At 43.7% G+C, this 21,768-nt stretch overlaps 1 protein-coding gene and 1 non-coding gene across 2 annotated transcripts in view; one reads left to right on the top strand and one right to left on the bottom strand.

Moving 5' to 3' along the window:
* The window catches only part of LOC126187491 (proton-coupled amino acid transporter-like protein pathetic), a 113,235-nt gene that overhangs the window by 22,550 nt on the left and 68,917 nt on the right, over positions 1 to 21,768 (bottom strand). The window lies entirely within an intron of this gene.
* On the top strand, positions 20,701 to 20,774 carry Trnat-ugu (transfer RNA threonine (anticodon UGU)). Its single transcript has one exon. It is a non-coding gene; the product is annotated as a tRNA-Thr (tRNA).

Here is a 21,768-nt window from a genome sequence, read left to right as displayed (position 1 = left end):
TGCTATTTAGTTGCGTGAGCTTCTTGATGAACAATTTCCAGACTACTGGATCTGGCGTAGTTCAGCTGCATCTCCATCGCCAGTGAAACGACCACCATGAAGCCTTGACCTCACCACGCCGGCAGACTCATTATGGAGAATAATCAAGTGCCATGTGGCTCACCGTTGGCAAGACTTGTGAAGAACTGAGCAAAAGTGTTGTGGAAACCTTTCGAATCGAAACTGATAACATCATCCACAAGACGTCGAAAAGAACATGGATCTCTGTGGAAAGCATGGTAGTGTACATACAGAATCACTGGATATAGTGCATGGTTTTCATTACTTCATTATGCTGGGTAGTTATGATTGAAGTGCAACTCCTCACGGAGGTCCAGAGTGAGCTGTAATTATCGTGTGGGAGTCGAACTTGGTAGATGTGCTTGTGTGTTAATGTGAGACCGATTTACGCAGGAAAAAACTTAGTTCCAATTTTAGCCACCAGGTGCAAATCTGGCGCTGTACATCTAGTAAACGTCTTTGGTGCTCGTATTGAGCTAACTATGCAAGCGCCGGTTAATAATAAAATCAACATCATGCCTTTCTCACTTGTTTGACCTTTTCTTTCCGGGTCAGTAGAAACATTGTAATTGGGACTAATGTTTTCCCAGCGTAAGTCGGATACGCATTAACGCATTAAAATATCTACCAAGTTTCGCCAAAATTGGGCCTCTGTGAGTACTTTCACTCTATAAGCAACTGGCAGAATATACTGGTTTGACCTAGTGGTACAAGAACTTCTCGGATACACGGCACTTATCCAGCTGTTATGACAGCGTATGTTACGGGACGCTTTGACGAGATGAGTGCGTTGATAGACTTGCGCAATGCGGCGCGGCTCTTCCCACGAAGCTGCAAACGAGTCCCGAAGGCTGACCACGGCGTCAGGCAGGGATCGCGTGGATGTGGCCCATTGCGGTAATGGTCAACATCCCCCGCGACGGCTTCAAGTGGCTCAAGTACCCACCAAGGACGGCCAATTGCTGATCGCGAGCTGCGCTCCCTTGTCACCTGCCTGGTGGGGGGGAGGGTGACAGCGAGGTCGCGATCGCTTTTTTATTTTTAGCTCCCGCTGCTCTGATTGCTACCAGCTACGTCATGCTGGCGCCGTCGCTCTCGGGTGCGTTGACTCGCACAGCGTGGAGCGTAATTTTGGGTTAGTTGTTAACAATTTTTAACTGCTTAATGAAAGTGGTAGCTGGACCTTTTATCGTCAAATATCTGTTTTTCTATTTCCTTGTGGATAAATCTGGTCGGATATAGACATGGCAAGCATATGGCCGTCCTGTAGCTGCAGCCATTATTGTTACACTGCTATCATGGATCATACTTCAGAAGCCATCTAGCCAATTTCTCCTTTGACTTACCCTGGCTCAATATAAGCTCAATATGTGGATCTGATCGTCCTGTAACATACCCTACTCCCTATCATTTCAGGATTTAAGCATCGATCAATGCGCTGTATGTTGTTTAAAAAATTCTTTTACTGCCCTTTTGTTGAAGCGCAGGTATGCTAACGGCGTCTACGTAATCAGTTGGTAGAGGAGGTAAAGAGATCCTACAGGCAGAGGGTGGGTAGTCCTTCATGTACAATTCGTAATTACGTGGTTCTCTAGATAGTCTTACGTAACTCTGGAAGTACGCGTAAACTGGCACTGCTAAAACTTTTATCGAACTTGCGCTTGTTCACTTTGCTGCTACAAAAAACTCTGTTGAAGTTTTTAAATAATTCTAGATAATTTTTTTTTTTACGGGACAGTTTTATGAAAGTCTTATTTCGATTTCTGTTAGTAGTCTACTTTTGTCACTCATAAAAAAAGAAAATGTTGTTACCAATAAAACTGAAGATACAGTTAAATTGAGTAATCACGCGGTATAAATCTAATGCAGCTAGGAACTCGTATTATATGATATTACTTGGTATTAAATTCAAATAATGTTCAGTTTAGTGAAAAAATAGAAAGCACACAGCCTGTTTTTTAGTTGTTGTTACGAATTAATTATGTGATACAGAACTTATTCAACCACATCAGCCTTATAAGAAATAATGTTGTAGATCATCACAAAAATCCTTCGTAAACTCTGATATATTATGCATCTAACAAGCGAAATCACTTTTGGAGGCGCTCGTGGCATTTACCTTCCACTTCACAAAAATCTACCACGGATTGTTTTGTGTTATTAATCAGTGGTTGAAACTGTATCGCTACAAGACACGAAACACGATGTCTCATGGGTAAAATGTAGGCAAATTAGTTGGAGATTGCTTCGATTTGGCGTCCTGATTGACAGCCCGTGATTACGGCCTTAGCGGTATCAGCTGCCAGATAGCGACGCCAATCCTATCGCCGTCACCGTAAAAATCGAAGTCTGCGTCATTCCAGGGAAAGGGTGTGTAACGGGATACTAGAGACGACTTCAGCGGTTTACAAACTATGTACGAGGGCGAGTCAGTGTTCTTAGAGTCGTGGAAGCCAAAAACACACATTGCTAATAATTCGTCTACAGTGGCCATTACGACTGAACACCCGCCAAATGTCGAATCCTTTCGGTAAAACTGATTCTAGTGACAAAAAATGTCCAAACTGTTGACATTTACGTCAGTTTGCTCGCCCATCTTCCGCAGCAGCCAGTAAAACCGGTAGTAATTGTTGACATGTGTCACGGATGTTCTGTTCTTTACGAATGGAGTGTACTGAACGAAGGTGTTGTAAGTTAATGATGGTGTTTGTTTTAAGAGTTGAAACAAAAATGCTCATATCGATATTAAAAGTTGACTGATGGTCAAAAACAGCTCGGCGAACACCGGAATTGTAGTGTCATTCAAATGGGACGTGTCTGAACATCCGCCTCGTCGTCCAACTGGCTCCAGGAGACATCCACCTGCAGAAGCTCATGACAAAGTAGCATGGCTCCCAAATCCCAACGGTTTGCATCCGACAAATAACAGCAAGACGTTGTGGCAGGCTAGCTGCAATCTCTTGTTAAGAGATACGATAAATGCTCAAATATGAATAGCAACAATGCCGAAAAGTAATATAAAGGTTCAGCTTTAAGACATTCACGTCAACCATTCCAATACGTTATTTCTTGACTAACGGAGGCTATTTTCCAGGTGACATTGTTGTATTTTACCGCGAACGGTAAGTATGCAGTGTTCTGAATACGTTACCGCGAACGGTAAGTATGCAGTGTTCTGAATACGTTGCAAGTGTCACTCGGGGTCAGACCAGTGTTCTACGTAGATGCGATTGTATTAGAACAGAGCTAAGTGAATTAGAACATGAATAAATTGCTCGTGCTCGTATGATGGGTGCTTCCGTAACGAAGGAAACCGAGATGTTCGGTGTTTCAAGAGGCACCATTTCGAAGATTTATTCCGCATATAAGGAAAGTGGAAAAACGTCATCCGCTAAGTCACAACACAGACGAGGAAGTGTGTGTTGAGTGATGTAATAGACTGTCATTGAAGAAGATTGTGACGGAACATAAGAGGGCAACAGCTACAAAAGTCATTGCAGAATTATACCCTGGCAGCACCAATACAACAGGAAGGGAGTTTCATAAGCAGGGAATTTACAGGGAAAGGCGACATTTCAAAAGCACACATCAGTGATGTAAATCCCGTAACAAAAAAACATGGTGGCGAAGCCATAAAATCTGGACTATGGACCAATGGAAGAAAGTCATTTCGTGAGATGAGTCTTGTTGCTCACTGTTTCTAACTTCTGTCCGAGTTTACGTCGCAAGAGTGAAAGAAGGTGGGGGTTCAGCGATGATTTAGGAAGCCATATTGTGGTAGTCCGCTGGTCCCATGCGTACTCTGCAAGGACCCATTAACGCCAAGCATTGTGTGGCCATTTCGGCTGATCAAAAAAATGGTTCAAATGGCTCTGAGTACTATGGGACTTAACATCTGTAGTCATCAGTCCCCTAGAACTTAGAACTACTTAAACCTAATTAACCTAAGGACATCACACACATCCATGCCCGAGGCAGGATTTGAACCTGCGACCGTAGCGGTCACGCGGTTCCAGACTGAAGCGCCTAGAACCGCACGGCCACACCGGCCAGCTCGGCTGATCAGGTCCATCCCATGGTACAATGTTTGTTCCCCATGGCAGTGCTGTGTTTCAAGGTGACACAACCCCTGTTCACACAGATCACATCGTACGGGGCTGGTTATGTGAGCAAGTGGATGCAACGACGCGTTCCTTTGAAACTGCACAGGAACTGTTTTGATCCATTCCAAAATGATTGGAAGTGTTTTGAATGCCAAAGGTTTTCCTACTCCGTATTGGGATGGTTTTCCCATGTTTTTGTCCATCCCCTGCAAGTGCTCGTTAACGCTCTTCATTTCGACAGAATTTCCGTAGTCGTACTCTGTACAGTGTATGTTCATAAAAAGCGGGGACGGCAACCGATGTTAAGAAACAAGGAATGAATTGGAGAGATGAGAAAGTGGCTCGAGCAGGGTTCACTGTCGCATGGCTCGAGCATGCTTCGTTTCAGAGTCGAGGTCACGAGAGGGCCGCCCCGTGGCAGTGTGGTGGCGGCACGTGGCCATTTACATTGGCGATCGCATTGTCGTTGCTTCCGGCGGCCACAAAGAAGACCGCGCGCGAGCTCTGCATTCGCCAGCGCGCCTCTTCCACACAATGGCTGGCCCGCAATCTTCCACTTTGGCGACGGTGGCCAGACTTGGCGTAATAGGGCGCTATATTTAGAGGCGCTGGAGACACTCATCTCACGGGAGGTGCTGATCCCAGCGCTCTGTACGGCTAACAGGCCAATGCACAACCAGACAGACGTACGTACTTCACTTTGACACTACTCGCTTTGTGACTGATAAATTAATGGCGTTGCCAATGTTCGTCGTCTGTGATTATATCCGCTTCAGCGTTTTCTTCGTGCCTTCCAATCACAACTGGATTTATTCTTATCTCTTTCTCACACTGACCTAGTCTCTGACACCACCTATTTCCAGAACCAGCACTAAATACAAGAACGAACAATCTGGGAGAGCACGTGTAGTGTTGATCAGTCTCTTTCTCGAAGCAGTATTGCTCCTCGCGCTTAAGACTTGAGTACTCGTAAATACAGAGGACTAGACAGAAAAATTATCAAGTTATTGGGCGTAAAGCAGCTCGGCTTGAGCAGAGCTATACGTACAAAAGACGTAAACCTGACATTACTCTAGTGAAGCAGTATTTTTCGTGACTCTTTGGTGCCTCAGGGTATCCTCCAGACCAGAGAATGCCAGGACAGTATGGGGAAGGTCAAGGGCAGTTGGGGAGACACTGTTGCCATGTCACTCCCACTCCGTGCACGGTTGGAGAACGAGTAAAGACAGATCGAAACACAGTCACATGTTATTTTCGTTTCGTCAATTGCAAACAGGACTAGTTTTGAACTGTGGTTGCGAAAACGAGGAAGAAGGAAAACCTGGAATTTATGGGGCACTCACTGTCATTGCGTGTTTAATGTAGAACGTGACTCATTCCCATCTCTACGAGAAAGTTTTGATTGTATTGGTGTGTTCATGTTCATCCGAAGATACGGGATGTCCGTAAATTATCCTTACAATTTAAGACTTAAATAACCTTAAAAATATACGAGATATTAACAAATGGTTTTCAGCAACTGACAACTCTTTTTTTTTTAGCCTCCAGATGACACAATTTTGACGCCAAATTGAACCCGAGAACCTGGTAAAATATTTCTGGGTAGGTGGACTGGACGAGATGGCCGCCACAATCTCTTGTGGGGTTTTTGTAAAGGACCTGGTGTAACGAACGAAGGTTAGGAACCTACAGGACTTGAAGACACATATTCGCAATGCATTTGAATATGTCACTGTGGAGATCTTGAGTAGCACATTGTATAGGTACATAAGGAAAAGCCCCAACAAGCTATGGCAAACATTCAAAACCAATTATAATAATTATTAGCGCGATGACAAAAATTTAAAATAATGATAATAATTACCAGCGTGGCCGCTGCAAGCGTCGATAAAGATATATTTTGCTACACCGGAAGGCGAATAACAAATGATAAAAAAAAACTCCTTTCATTTTTTTGTCAATTAATAGAGACACTCTGTCTTTAGTCCTCGAGGGGAGAAGACGTATTTTTTGTAAGATGTGTGTGGTAACCATTTGTGTTGTCTGAATAATAATTATTATTGGAACAAAACCAAGAAGCTATTCAGTTATCTTCCGCGCAATATGTAAATGTCATGTCAAGAATGCAGCACGCACACACACACACACACACACACACACACACACACACACACACACACATATATATATATATATATATATATATATATATATATATATATGGAATAAGTCAGATAAATGAAGATTACATTACCTACACGGTCAAGAAGAATAAATTTTGCGGCGTCGGAAGAAGAAGCACCTACCAGAAGTGTGTAGAACTCTACTACAAGGAATAAAACGGACTCAAAGGAGAGAAACTATAAAAATCCAAAATTTGAGCATTAATTGAAAATATTTATGTACCCTTATAATTATCGCTATTTATATGTATAGACATGTACATATATTTGCACAACATGGAGAGAAATGGCCTTCCGACTAGACATTATCCATGTCACTAATGGTGCACGCACTGATGTAAATGAATGAGGAAACAAAACTTTATGAGTTACTACAAATATGAAAATCATTCGCTGATTGTAACTATAATATGCTATACACTGGACCAGGTTACGTGCTGTCTGGTTAACCACAGTCGTATTACACATTATTTTGCTGTTGTAATGCTTGTGTTTATGACCTGATTAATAATTTTATGTATATCTTGTCTTAGACAGGAATGCCAAAAACATTCCGGTAGGAACAGTATGTATTAAAACAACTTTAACCCGTGTATGCATTCTCTATCAAGAAACTGTACAGAACTGTTGACCAAGCTAATTAGGTATGTAACTATGTATCTTTTTAAATTATTATTTATCTTTCGTATTGTGCCTCTAAACATGAGAATGAGGCCCGATACGAGTTCTGTATAATAAACTGTAAATTTTAAATAAGTTCTACTATGCAACCGATCCTGACATTTTGGCTACTATAAAGCTCCTAGTATTTATCGTTTAGTCATTCTCGAAGTTAACATAGATCGAGGCGGGGATAAATCGAAAAAAGATTAACGAAGTAAACCTAGGTGAACGAACCATCGCAGAAATTGTCTGACATGAGTGAAGGAAACCACACTTCCTAAATAATAGTCTGCTGCCCTCTCTATGAGCCTTCTCGCCTTGTTCTTGAGTATCAGCGGAATGGTGGCGTGCAATAATGCGACATACTGTCATACTACATGTGCTGTTACGCTCAGGGTCCAATCTATGATAATAGTGGGATCTCTGCTACAGAGACTTATACTGCACGAAAAGTCTTCAGTTACTATGTACCACTTCTACATGATAACTCTTTATTCGTCTTCAAATAAAGTAAAACAGAACAGCAAAGGCAACAAGGAAAAGAACAGCAGGTGTTTCCTCCGGACGTCCCTTTTTGTTAGTCACTTTCCCTAGACACATGGCGTTTCCGCTTTGTGAAACAGACCGAGAATATTCGGCTCGTCTTATCGAGCAATGATCTTGAGTAGTTGTAACTCAGCTTTTTACTGTTCCTCCAGCGTTTGCACCTAAATAATTTTGGAGACCGGGTCCTTCTCATCTAAAACACAAATTCGTTCTCTTCAGGCATACACGTTTTGACACTGCTGCAGACTCGTTAGTGGTTACATTGTTTTTTCTTGCACAATTAATGTAATTGTTGGGTAGAGCTATTAGTGTGCCAACTAAAAGAGAGAGAGAGTGCAGTAACAGTGCGAAACAACATTAACATTAATTTCAGGATAAACGGTATACTAACTGATGACGCCATGGCAGTGACACCACGTGTTTGACTGGAAACAAACCAAATTATATTGCATAACGTGGGTTCGATCTCCGGGGGAAGAAAGAAAAACATTTCTATATCTTGTGCACACTATACTTGTTGTAGCGTTTCGAATTATCATATTATCTCCCCCTCAGTTTCTTCTTTCTCGCCATGAAAACAGATTTTCGACTGAGTAGATACTCCTACAGACTTCTACTTCAGTTGTGCAATTGGCTCACTGTTGTCTATCGGAATTAACGACTGTAGTGGATAGACTTTATTAAAAACGAACGCCAAAAAAGAATAGCTATTTTGTGTTTTTAAATTAGGTCCCTATTATATGTGCAGTACTTGACGTTGGTGGTTTGTTATGTCCTAAATGAATGTGACTGAAAGATGGAGCCATCTGGACCGAGAATCTCGATATCAGTCAGAACCCTCTTTTTCCGGTTTCAACAGTTTAAGTAAAGATGGAAGATATGTTGGAACTTTTTGCCTTTCAGATGAGTTACAGTAACATAAATCTTATTGCAAGCGATAAATCCGTGGCTGGACCATCCACTTCTCATACAGCTGCCGTCCAGTTCATCACAAGTGAATCTGGACGGCTTAAATTGGATAGATACTTAGTGAGATTGCCTCAACACTCACACGCAGCCTTGTGTTATCCTCGCTCTGTCACAGAAAATACCTTCTAGTACCAGTGGAGACAGTGATGCCAAATCGAATGCCAACAGATTCATTTCAGTTACTCTACGTTAACCCGCCAACGAGTCCCAAGAACAGTTAAAACTTAGTTATTTCCATGAAATTCAACGCCCATGTCAGACGATTTTTATTCTGCACAGAAAATGCTATTTTAAGACATAGCCTGCGTAGTTCTCGTAGGAAGGTAAATACACATCGGAGCGGCTGTGTTGAACAAGAGGGCAAAAGTGCCCTGTAAAATGCACGGGCAGCCAGAAGGAGGTCAGAAAAACGGGGACGCTTCGCCGGTAAAATTTTTTCCGAGCCGTTGACTCCTCTGGGAGGTGGAGTGGCGGAAGTCCTCTAGCGTTCAAGAAAAGGCCTGCTGGAGCAGAGCGGAGCAAAAGAGAGACGAGGTGGCGAAGCGAACACTCGCGTGGCTGAGGGTTCGGTATTTGTGCCACGTGCGCATTGCTACAATTCAGTCTTGAAGTATCTTCTACTGCTGATTTTTAAGATAACATCTCGTAACGGAGACACATGTGATCTTCCTTTTTTTTAATTTTTTTGTTAAACCTCGCTTTTATGTACCGTACATAGAAAAGGGCGTCGACAACGATTTCTGAGGGCTAGGTTTCATTACTGGAACATTTTAATGAAGGACGTTAAGCATGGGTGGTTTACAGAACAGAACTCTCACTCTGCAGTGGACTGTAAGCAACAGCGTTTTACCTGACACACTAAAACTGCGTGCCGGTGCGGGATTCGAACCCAGACCTTGGAATCCAGACGAGTAATAGAGGCGTATTAGCAGCGATTTTGTCGGTTGTGAGGAGTATTGGGATAGTGCGTTGTCTGTGGAACGATAAACCTTCGATTTCAGGTCTGTGGCGCACAGATATTTTTTTTGTTTTGTTTTGAATTAATTATTTGTACACCCATATTGTCCGAAATACTGCATGTAACGAAAATACAAGACTACATGTGACATATTTTGCTTCCGCAATGCAGCCTGCTATATACGTACGCAAGAAGTAACTGGCACTAGCATAGCAACGAAAACATTCTCCTCCTGAAAGTTCTTTTGTGAGCAGAAGAACACTGCAAAATGTAATAGCTTCAACATACCACGGATTAAGAAACCAGAGAAGTAACAGCTTGACTGAAGTATTTCAGTAAGAAATGAAACCTGATCCGGTATGCTCGTAAAAATGGTCGACAAAGGGTGAATCTTAGAGTGTATCCTATTTTATTGAACAACGTGCTGAAAAGTGATTCTTCAGCAATGAAAGTATTCACAGCAATTGTAAATTTATTGTCCAATCTGTGTATGCTGTGCGGGCTGTTTTGAACTGCTTAGCTTCAGTGAGACGCTGCAGTCAAGAGCTGTGCGTTCGTGTTACGAAGAGCTATCATACTGTGCAAATTTATGTTGCCACTGGTTTCCTGAAGATATTCGACTCGAAAATCTGGGTTGAAAAATCTTGAAGCAACATTATGGCAGATTACGTATCACGTCGTTATGCAACTGAACAAGCACTTTGTCGTAGACAAATCTGTAACTTGAACGATTAGCAGTCGGAAAGGAAATATTGGAGTTACCGTATTGTCACATCTACGAACACTTCTTTTTCATATGGCAAAATATAATACAACCAAACAGGGAATGGATGCAAGAATATTTCTTCACGGCGTCCTACGAGACGTAGTCATAATGTTTTAATTACCAACTCGAAAAATATAACTGCGTAATTAATTTTTCGTTTATAGTAGGTACACGTCTACAGTCCTGGTTCGCACTGAAATACCCGCATCGCGGTAACGTAGCACGCCCCTAGGCGAAAACAAAATGGCGCCGCCAACTGACAAAATGGAGAAGGCCGCGCCATTTTTTGGCTCCCCTAGCGGTGTGCTAAGGTACTGCGGTGCGGATGTTTCAGCGAGCTCGAGGTATACCTGTAAACAGACGAAAGATTACTTACGTACTTTTATATTTTTTCAGGCGATGAAAAACTTTATTACGGTACTAATTCTTGTACAAGAGAACATTTGAGAGAGGATGTAAAGAAGAGATGACGTAATCTTAAGTCGGAATACTGGTTTGATGCACATCGCCACGATACTCTGTCCTGTGCAAGCCTGTTTATCTCCCACCAGTCAAGTCTCGATCTCCATCTAGAATCTTTACCCACCGTATTTCCGTTAATTACCAAACTGGCGATTTCTTCATGCCTCATGGCGTATCCTGTCAACCGACCCCTTCGTTTTGTCCAACTGGATGTACGAATAACATTATTTTTTGCTCTTCTGTTGCAAAAGTTGTTCATTAGAAACGTTCGGAAAACTTTACCGAGCATTCCTCAATCAAAGAGGTCTTTTTAGTAGTTACGAAATTAACAGCAGCAGCTGGCTGTGTCTCGTGTAGCAAGGCCGTTGCTCACACGCTTGAGGAAAAAGCGCAGAAGGTCTGTTGTCTGCCGGAAATATACCGGCTACAGAGCTCAACAAACCGGTCCTCGCCGTGGGACGGTGGAGCCGACCTCGCTTGGCAGCGGTTCCATGTACGGGCCGGGTTCCCCGTCGGCGCGCCTGGACAGCTGGATTCCGCGTGCCTCGCAGCTGACGAGGCAACGACCACGCGCGTGGAACACGGCCAACAGGCGGTCCCCCGCGCCCTGGAGAAACTGGAAGCGTTCCAGCGAATGGCACCGACCTACGCTGGCGGCTGTGCCCCAACTCCCACGCCAGTGAGCGCTCGCCCCGCCACGAGTGATCTGCGCATGCGTCATTCCGTTCTCTTGCCGAGGAATGCTGAATGAAAGCGTGGGCCCTACACTGCGCCGAAGAATGTGACGGCGAGTGTGACACAATGAATATACCTACTGAACGTTTGAATTTGTTGCTGCGGGCGAACGGGAGCCCTGTCGGTTCTGTTTCACTGTAAAAGGGTGTGCTGATAGCGAACGTATCGTTAAAAAATTAAATCGAGTTTAGTCACGAACGCAGTAGCCAGAGATGTGCTAAGAGGACAAGCAGTCCATAGGCATATGCACACGCTGCCATTTGAATGACCACTTTTGATGGTAAAGAGATGTGGTGCATGCACCACGATTTTTCGTACAAGCGCATCCCATATGACATAAATCTGCTGGTCTTTCAGAATTGCAGTCTAAGATGATGCTAGTTTCTCAAAATGAATTCAAAGACAAATTGAGACCTCTTCTTTCCTTCGTCTGTTTGCAACGAAACGTCATAGATGGAGTACTATCTGAGCAAATGGGGATAAAAGCAGAAATAGATCCAAGGTAGATAGACAGACTATCTGGATCCGAAATCTACATCTACGAAGAATAAGGCCAGTGTTTTGCAAGTGTGCAACCTCAGTCACTAATATGTTGAAGAAGAGTGATTTACATGACGCTGATATTCAAACCTAGGTGTAGCCGAATGAGAGTGTCTAGTTAGCACAACATTTCGGTGACGTGCATCACCATCATCATGTGCTAATGAGGCCGCTGAGGTATCAGGAACGTAACTAAGGAGTCAAAAATATACTCCATGTTTATATATCTAGGTCAGGTCTGTTGTAACCATCGAAGATTTTATTGGCATCTCAGAAGCAATAGAAGCAGCTGGTGAAGCCAACGAGCTACGTCACCTCAGTGGAAGACACATTACCAATAATCAGTTTTGCACGAATCAAATTTGTTTTGTTAAAGTTTGCCGTCCTGTATGTAGTGCATCGTTAACAGTAGAACAATACAACAGTTATAAATAGTTGGAGACAAAATGAGAGGGGTAGGGAAATCATCCATTGCAGCGTTACTTCACTAGGTTACACGACTCGCTTCCCGAGCACGGGGTCCCGGGTTCGATTCCCGGCGGGGTCAGGGATTTTCACCTGCCTCGAGATGACTGGGTGTTTGTGTTGTCCTCATCATTTCATCATCATCCAGGAAAGTGGCGAAATTGGACTGAGCAAAGATTGGGTAATTGTACGGGCGCTGATAACCACGCAGTTGAGCGCCCCACAAACCAAACATCATCATCATCATCAGGTTACACGACGGTGTTACACACACACTGCGGTGTCACTGATCGCGATTGATAATACAGAGCTGTGATGTATGCACCACAATATATTTGCCGTGACTGCACAAGTGTGGTCCAACTTGTGAAGATGACCAAAACGGAGAAAAAAGGAAAAAGATTGGGGTTCAACGTCACGTTGACGTCGAGATCATTACAGGAGGACCAAGACGAACAACGTGTTAACTGACACAGTCATCTGATCTGTGATGAAGTGATTCGTTGATAAGGCCGAAAGCTATGGTCTTGTGTGTAATAGCGGCCTTTACTTCAAGCAGGCAGCAAATGCACGTAAGACCACCGCACACGCTACTTTAAGATGGCGATCAGGTAAACCGTCGAAATATTGTGCGCAGAAAACGGAATCGGTGGCTTGGCAAGAAACACAAAAGCACTTTACCAATCAATTATGGCGTAAAAAACTACAGAAATCGCATCCGTAACAACTGTAGCCGCTAGCTTTAAATAAGCATCAGAATGTGATAGCTCAGTTCGTTTACTTTGAAGCTAATATCCACTTGTCGATGTACGAATCTCCGTCTTTCCACGAGTCCATTTAGCATGTATTTTCACTTTCGCCTTTGAATACTATTTTGTGCATGAAATATTCGAAGGTGCGACGTGATTCCGATGATAGAATGACAACTACAGGTGTGGGGGCGGCTTATTTACAGTTGCAGTGAGAGCAAGAGTATCTCATCTCCCCTAGGAAAAGACCTAGTAAAGCTAACCTTTAAATTGATGGCTATCTTAGCCTTCAAATTGCAATCTAGATGAAGGGACCAAAGCGAAAATCCTCTCCTTTTACAAAAAGTGTAGAGCCGTATTAAATTCTGTAATACGGAAATAAGGAAGACACAGTGAGGTTTCTAGACTCCGTATTTTGTAGTTGCCACCCTCGTTTGGTGATCTCCAGCCCTGACCACGTCACAGTTTCCGCAATGTCACGAGTGAAGGAGCCAGCGAACTCTTTATTGAGCTTGTCAGGTTGCTTAATGGTGATGGAGTACGTCGAACGGTGGCTGTAGTGAGATTTACAGCGCCCGTCGACTGCTTGGTGTCGCTATTCCTGTTAGATGACCGGTTTAGCAATTGTTTCAATGGAATAATGGGCATCCACTTGACTGCATGCGCGGCTGGGCGTCTGCGAGATGAAAGAGCGTCGACAGCCGTCTCGTCTCTCATCTCAAACTCACGTCGTCCGCCCGACATGCTCTAAAAATATTGCGTCTGAACCCAGGCTGGCAGCTGCGACGTTTCACAGACAGCAAGGACTGTAGAAAGGAAAGAAGGAAGCACTAGCTATCCCCTCTTTGGGTTGCGGAGCTCTGTCGTTTGTTGCTGCGGAGTACAAGCCGCAAAATGGCGTCAGTAATATGGCGATGTCCTCGACACTGAGGGACCACAAATCCAAACAGTCCCAAGGTCTGAGACCGAAATAATTAATACCTAGGAAATAAGCTGGATTAGAAAAAAAAACTGCATCCAAACATGGAGACTACTTTAGCCGCGATCATGTAGCTACGCAAATACTGAAAATGGGTTGATTCGTGCGGTTTGCAAACAGTAACTTGCGATTTTCTAACAGCGATGCACCATGTCATTGAGATGAGGAGCCACCGGAAATATATCCTGAAGGAGAAAGGACTAGATGGTAGCTGCAGTGAGCGTGGGAATTAGAAGGAGATCACATCGGACATTACACCTGGATTTAAAACCAGGACATCCACAGAACATTTGAAAAGTGATGATGAAGATAAAATAATCTACTACAAATTGGGACAATGGTATCAGACACTGAAGGATTCCTCTGTAGCAGAGAAACTGTAGCATAAAACGAAAAACTCAACATTTACTGGAACTGCAGCATACTAACTGATGAAACAGTTCATTGCAATGGAAATTATGCAATAATGGCCGATAAAGGTGAGCAAATCACTTTCCTCGTAGACATCACTCTACCCAGTACCCATAATTTACAAACAAAAAGCTACCCACAATTTACTAACACAAAGCTGAGAAAGTAATGTTCCATATAGACCAAAGACTCGGAGTTTACAAATCATCTGCAACTTGAAAACTGGCAAGCAAAGGGATGTGGTAGATGAGGTACGGGCCGTATCGAAACTGAGTGGGTACACATCGTCGCTATTGTAATATTGGACATGGATGTTGTCTCAAAATAGACTGCGGAGATCCCACAAAATGTAACCTGCAACCTTCACCTTATTGGCATTACAAAACGCAGTTGTACTAAGCCCTAGCAGAATAGTTCGATGGATTCTCGGAGGTCATAGTTAATGCAGTTGCAACCTGTTCTTTAAACCACTCTCATTACATCGATACCTTGTCATAATCAGAGGGCATTAGGAGCTTCCACTAATATTAAGAAATGGATAACTTATCCTAGTGTAGACTGAGTCGGAAGTAAATGCGAAAATGCCAAATTTTTTAACTGCTACGTTACCAAACGTAACGTGTAATCCAGAATGAAATTTTCACTCTGCAGCAGAGTGTGCGCTGATAAGAAACTTCCTGGGAGATTGAAATCGTGTACCAGAGCGAGGCTCGAACTAGGGACCTTTACCTTTCGCGGGCAAGTGCTCTGCCAACTTAACTACCCAAGCAAGATTAACGAACGGACCTCACAGCTTCAATTCTCCCTGTACCTCGTCTCCGACCAGTAGCCGATAGAATCATTCTAAATTTTTACATTATTTTAACTAGCCGTAAAGCAGGAAGTGTGTCTGCATGCATTCGTACAGCCAACGCCTTCGTTGAAACAACTGGGAGGGGGTTGCAAGGAACATCAATATATGTCTCATATAGAAATACAGAAAGAGAACAGAAAAAAGGGGAATGCGAGTAATAAGGAAATCTGCACTAACGTTTCTGAGTGTCAATAGTTGACGTTACCTGGGAGGTGGATGGAACGTAATCGACTCCTACGAATGAAGAATCTCCCTAGTTACGTAACATTTTCGTGCGCAGTAGGGGAAAGGTAATACGCTCGGCGACCTTCGGCGATATTCTCTTGCGCAATAAGTTAGTACCTCCTGTACAGAAGAGTGACACTGTCACAAGTGCCACACAAATGCGGAAAGGAATGCGCCCGCATTAGCCTTCAAGCTACGTATATTCACTGCAGGTATTAAAAACGAAAAAAATATATCTTCGGCATTCACAGAATATTTTAGTGGTAGTCACTAGTGAGAGGAATTTTGAGTTACATTTCAACATTGATTCCCTATCGGACTGAGCAATTCACGAAAAACATCCTCATTATGACCGAATGTAATTTACAGCTAATAAATAAGCAAAAAGACCTGGATATTGTTTAATATCATTGTCGGTGAGAAACCATTCACGAGTGCTGGGTGTATAGTGGTGAATGTGTGGAGTAATTTAAGTCTGGAAGACCAGGTAAGCCATGTTATGGAGAAGCCAGATAAAGCACTGAGATTCATTGGAAGAATCCTAAGGAAGTGAAATTCGTCTGTAGCGGGAGGTCAGTTACGAAAGTTTCGTCCGACCTGCTCTTGAGTATAGCTCATCACAGCGAGATCCTTAACTAAATGAATTAAGTTACTTCTGTTCCTACCTTTAATTGTTTACACCAGACGTAATTTTGGCATTGGCTAATTTTTGTTGTTGCTTTTATGATGATATAGATTCAATGGCTTACTCTGAGTCATTCATTATCACTGTTTTCTGAAACTCGTTAGTTGAATAGTTAATGGCCTCAGCTTTACTATCAGAGTTGTTTTTACAAGCAAAATAAAGGAGTGGTCTATTTACTCATGCTCCAGCATTTTCAGCTCTTTTAATTACCAAGTCATCTGTATAAACATGGAGTCAATGTTACGGTGAGCATTAATTGTCCATTGAGATAGCTCTTAGCGTATCCAGGTTGATATCATGTTTTCTTGTGAGCCTTCTGTTAAAATTAAATTGTCAGTGATGTCACTGTACTTATGCAAATAAATTGGGGGTATGAGCTTTCCTTTTCTGCAGATAGGGAGTTACCATCCCTTATAATATGTAACCTTTGAACAAAACCTTTTTATATTTTCAGCTGCCTTGGATGTCATATAATTCGACTATGAATGTGTGTTCGGTAACCTGATTAATTTTCTATGAAGTAAAATAGCTAGCCTTTCGACATCAAGAAAATACAGCGGTATTGTTCTTAACGATCTGCTGGATGGAAATCGATGGAAATGAAACTACTATTACCATCAAACACCGTACGGTGGTGTGCCAAGCGTCAAAGTCACAAACCGACGTACAGAATGAGCTAATTCCGTCGCAAAGTATGAAGTGGAGAGCGAAATTCGTTGAACTCTTACACTTTACCAAACGTGGTTGGTGTTAGCATGTGTGGAATGATCACTTGATTATTATAACACAAAGGGGATTATCATCATATGAGTATAAAAGCCGCCCTGTCGAATAAAAAGCGACTTTGGTGATGCTATTTGTTCTGCTTGTATTAAAATTAACTTTATAATTGTCATTTCAGCGAGTCGAGTGTACGGATCAGCCACGAGGCCACCGGGTTTTTTTCTTTTTTCCCCTCGAACCTTGTCAAGCGTGGCTGGCTGGTCGCCGGTACCACTGCCCGACGCCATTCAATCAAGTTGTTTTACTGGAGTTACAGCGAGTCAGCAGAACGTAAATTCACGGTACAAAACACAGGCCACATTCTCACTGTTACCTCTGGAGCTCTGTAGACGGTTTAGCACAGGAGTAACCAACCATTTTTACCTGCAGTACACTTATACATCTCTGTTGCTACTAAATTTTTTTCTAATCACCCGCCGGTTCCACAGTAATGGTAATTTACAAAGTAGGGAACTAACTTCGCTTTATGGAGTTTATAAAGCAGAGTAACAGCAAGTTAAAGCATATAAAAATAGTTACCAACGAAACATTTTAGATAAAAAATTTATGATAACGTAATAAAATGTTTTTTAAAACGCCTACCGCCTTCAGTCTACTAGTAGACATTAGGGACCAGATTGACTATTACTGACTTTTGCACTAGTACCATGTGACTCCACTGCTGAGGTAAGTGGTAGATATGTGGCAGTCTGTTGTATGAAATTAGTGTAGCAAGACAGGTCGACGGGCAGACGTGACAGAATGGTAGGAAGGGGTTGTCTTGTTCGGAACGTGTTCATGACGAGTCCGTGAATAAAGCTGGGCCGTGCGTAGAGGACTGTCTTAGTGACTTCAACGAACTGTGTATAATTCGCGGCTATTTAACATAGCATAACAGCAGTGGCCGCAGTAAAGAGACTAGTTGAGGCCTTGTCCACGAGAATCGGTTTCAGACCTGACATGAACTGCTGCTTCAGTGAATGCAGGGATTTTCTTATCCAGCCTCCAAGCGAACATTACGGAGGGAACTGCATGCAATGGACACTGAGAATTGGGTACCTCATGAAAGGGCGTTGTCTACAGCGGCAAATATCCGCACATTTTTGAGCCAAACAACAAGGAAACTGGATAGATTCTGGCTGGGGGCGTGACTACCACTAAAATATTCTGTGAATGCCGAAGATATATTTTTTTTCGTTTTTAATACCTGCAGTGAATATACGTAGCTTGAAGGCTAATGCGGGCGCATTCCTTTCCGCATTTGTGTGGCACTTGTGACAGTGTCACTCTTCTGTACAGGAGGTACTAACTTATTGCGCAAGAGAATATCGTGTAGTGTGGTACGAAGATTCTGTCTCTTTTACAAATGATGCGAGGTGTGAAACGAACCGACGACCCAATTGAGCGTTTACCCGCAGGGTGTGGTGAGTGTCATTCAAGCCGAAGGTGTCCATTCTTTTTTTATTTTTTGGCTTTCGGGCCGAGCCCATTCAGCCACCCAATAGTAATGTCACTTATGACGATACGAAGATAAGGACAACACCCAGTCCCCGAGCGGAGAAAATCTCCAACCTGGGCCGGAGTCGAATCCGGCCTCTTCGTTTAGAAATCCCCTGCCCTGATCGCGCAGCTACCCGGGTGAACACCGTAGGTGGTTCTGTGATGGTTTTCAGTACTGCGAATTGAGTCCACTCATTTAGGGTATGGTGATCATCAGAGACATCAAAGGACTTGGAAGAGCAGTTGAACGGAATGGACAGTATCTTGAAAGGAGGATATAAGATGAACATCAACAAGAGCAAAACGAGGATAATGGAATGTAGTCGAATTAAGTCGGGTGATGCTGAGGGAATTAGGTTAGGAAATGAGAGGCTTAAAGTAGTAAAGGAGTTTTGCTATTTGGGAAGCAAAATAACTGATGATGGTCGAAGTAGAGAGGGTATAAAATGTAGACTGGCAATGGCAAGAAAAGCGTTTCTGAAGAAGAGGAATTTGTTAACATCGAGTATAGATTTAAGCGTCAGGAAGTCGTTTCTGAAAGTATTTGTATGGAGTGTAGCCATGTATGGAAGTGAAACATGGACGATAAATAGTTTGGACAAGAAGAGAATACAAGCTTTCGAAATGTGGTGCTACAGAAGAATGCTGAAGATTAGATGGGTAGATCATATAACTAATGAGGAGGTATTGAATAGAATTGGGGAGAAGAGGAGTTTGTGGCACAACTTGACTAGAAGAAGGGATCGGTCAGTCGGACATATTCTGAGGCATCAAGGGATCACCAGTTTAGTATTGGAGCGCAGCGTGGAGGGTAAAAATCGTAGACGGAGACCAAGAGATGAATACATTAAGCAGATTCAGAAGGATGTAGGTTGCAGAAAGTACTGGGTGATGAAGAAGCTTGCACAGGATAGGGTAGCATGGAGAGCTGCATCAAACCAGTCTCAGGACTGAAGACCACAACAACAACAACGATCATTTCAATAGCCTCCGTGACCTAGTGTCTTCTTAGGCGCTCTATTGCAGCTCGGATGGGCTGCTAAATGACCCGATTATAGCCCCAAAGAAAATGTCTGAAATGGTTTGGTACAGCAGGTGCAACGCAGCAATCAACATCCTCTCAATTTGGTAGTCCTAGAATACGGCATACACGTGAAGAAATACGTGGTCCCTCTTCGTCGACGATTTCTGCCCGGGGACTGGGTGTTTGCGTTGTTCTCATTATTCCATCATCATTCACGAAAGTGGCTAGATTGGACTGTGTACAGACTGGGAATGTGTACGGGCGCTGATGACAGCGCGATTGAGCGTCCAACGAGCCAAACATCACCACCATTATCATCTTCTTCGTCGGCGACTTGAGACCATTATGAAAGCCTGGTAGGGTAGTTTTTGCAGGGTGCGCTTAGCACGCGGTCGGTCGCGGCAAGTGTCTGCGTCCTTGCGTGTGGTCGCCAGCGGCTGCGGCGCGTCCTTGAACCGCGCGGCGGCGCGCAGACGGCGGGTCCGGTTCCAGCGGCCGCCTGCTGGCGGCGCCTTCGTGTGCCGCTGCCGCCCACGAGCCGCGTGCGTTGCGCAACCGGGTAGGGCGACGCCGTCTCGCCAGATGGCGTGTGCCATCGAGCGGCCGAGGCCGGCTGAACGAGCGGCCTCACCGCTGCGGCAGGTCGCAGCCACGTGGCGAGCGCGAGACGGCATCGGAGGGGGGGAAACTAGTTTCACTCGAAGCTTGCTAGGAAGGAACGTCAAAATGACGTGTACTTGTCTATTACGTTAATCGACTGCTATCGAGTTACGTAGGCACAACGAATTTTACGGAAGTGCTCAAGTGTGTGCATAAATCCTCGCAAATCTCGGCAGCTAAATACACTAAAGCTGAATATATACTAAGATGGTATCTGTTCTTTCGGACATGACCGAATGCACAAACAGTGCCAGCACTCTTACGGGGATCGGCAACGCGACGCGAGTAATGAGTATAATGGGCGAGGGCACTACGAATGTAGTGCGGGACAATACGTTGAAAATGTGGGTTTCGCGGAAGGCGTGCCAGAGATAAATCCCTGCAGTCGCGCTATCCTCTGTGTCCTCGGTGGCTCAGATGGATAGAGCGTCTGCCATGTAAGCAGGAGATCCCGGGTTCGAGTCCCGGTCGGGGCATACACTTTCATCTGTCCCCGTTGACGTATGTCAACGCCTGTAAGCAGCTAAGGGTGTTCATTTCATTGTAATTTCACACTAAAGCTGAACTCCATCCGAACAGGTCAACAGGCCATGAAGGCCCACTGGCGTCACTGGATGCGGGCATAGAGGGGCATGTCGTCAACACTCTGCTCTCCTGGCCGTATGTCAGTTTACGAGACCGGAGCCGCTACCTCTCATGCAAGTAACTCCCCAGTTTGCCTCACAATGGCTGAGTGCACCCCGCTTACCAACAGTGCTCGGCAGACGGGACGGTGACCCAACCTAATGCTAACCCAAGCTAAACACACTGACGAAAAAATTCGCAGCACCAAAAAGGAGTTGTGTAACACAAACGAAAGTTTGTAAGCGTGATTCTACATCTGAAAGATCATGCCTGTTCAAATTTCACGCAGGTCTCATCAGACTGGCGCTAGTTGCTCCACGATAAGTAAGCCAATCAAATTTTGTTTCAATACGCGCTGTGACGGCCCTGAGCATTTGTTAGCTTTGAGATTGGACCTGGTGAGTTGATGTTGGCCGATAATGCCTTCAAGGCGATAAAGTCGCCATTATCAGCATCTCACTGAGATCTGTAATAGGTCTACGAGAAGTTGAATGTTCCTTCTGCGATACTGCAGAAGATGCTGATACATAATTTTTGTAAGTTTGCATTAGTTATAAATTACGTTATAATTTTTACTTTACAATTTGTAAATGTCCTTACCGGCGGTGCTGTCGAAATTTATTATATGTTGATAAGTTAATCAACTTTTATTAATCTGCACCGGCACTGATTTTGAGATGTTTAATTCGTTTCTAAAACTGACAACTTCTGTTGACAGCTTGGTAACGGTGCACTACATTTACAAAAATGGTTCAAATGGCTCCGAACTCTATGGCACTTAACATCGGAGGTCATCAGTCCCATAGAACTTAGAACTACTTAAACCTAACTAACCTAAGGACGTTC

The sequence above is a fragment of the Schistocerca cancellata genome, chromosome 5, assembly GCF_023864275.1.
Source record: "Schistocerca cancellata isolate TAMUIC-IGC-003103 chromosome 5, iqSchCanc2.1, whole genome shotgun sequence".
Classification (NCBI taxonomy): Eukaryota; Metazoa; Arthropoda; class Insecta; order Orthoptera; family Acrididae; genus Schistocerca; species Schistocerca cancellata.
The sequence above is the reverse complement of the archived record's forward strand: the minus strand, read 5'-3'. Positions and strand labels throughout refer to the sequence as shown.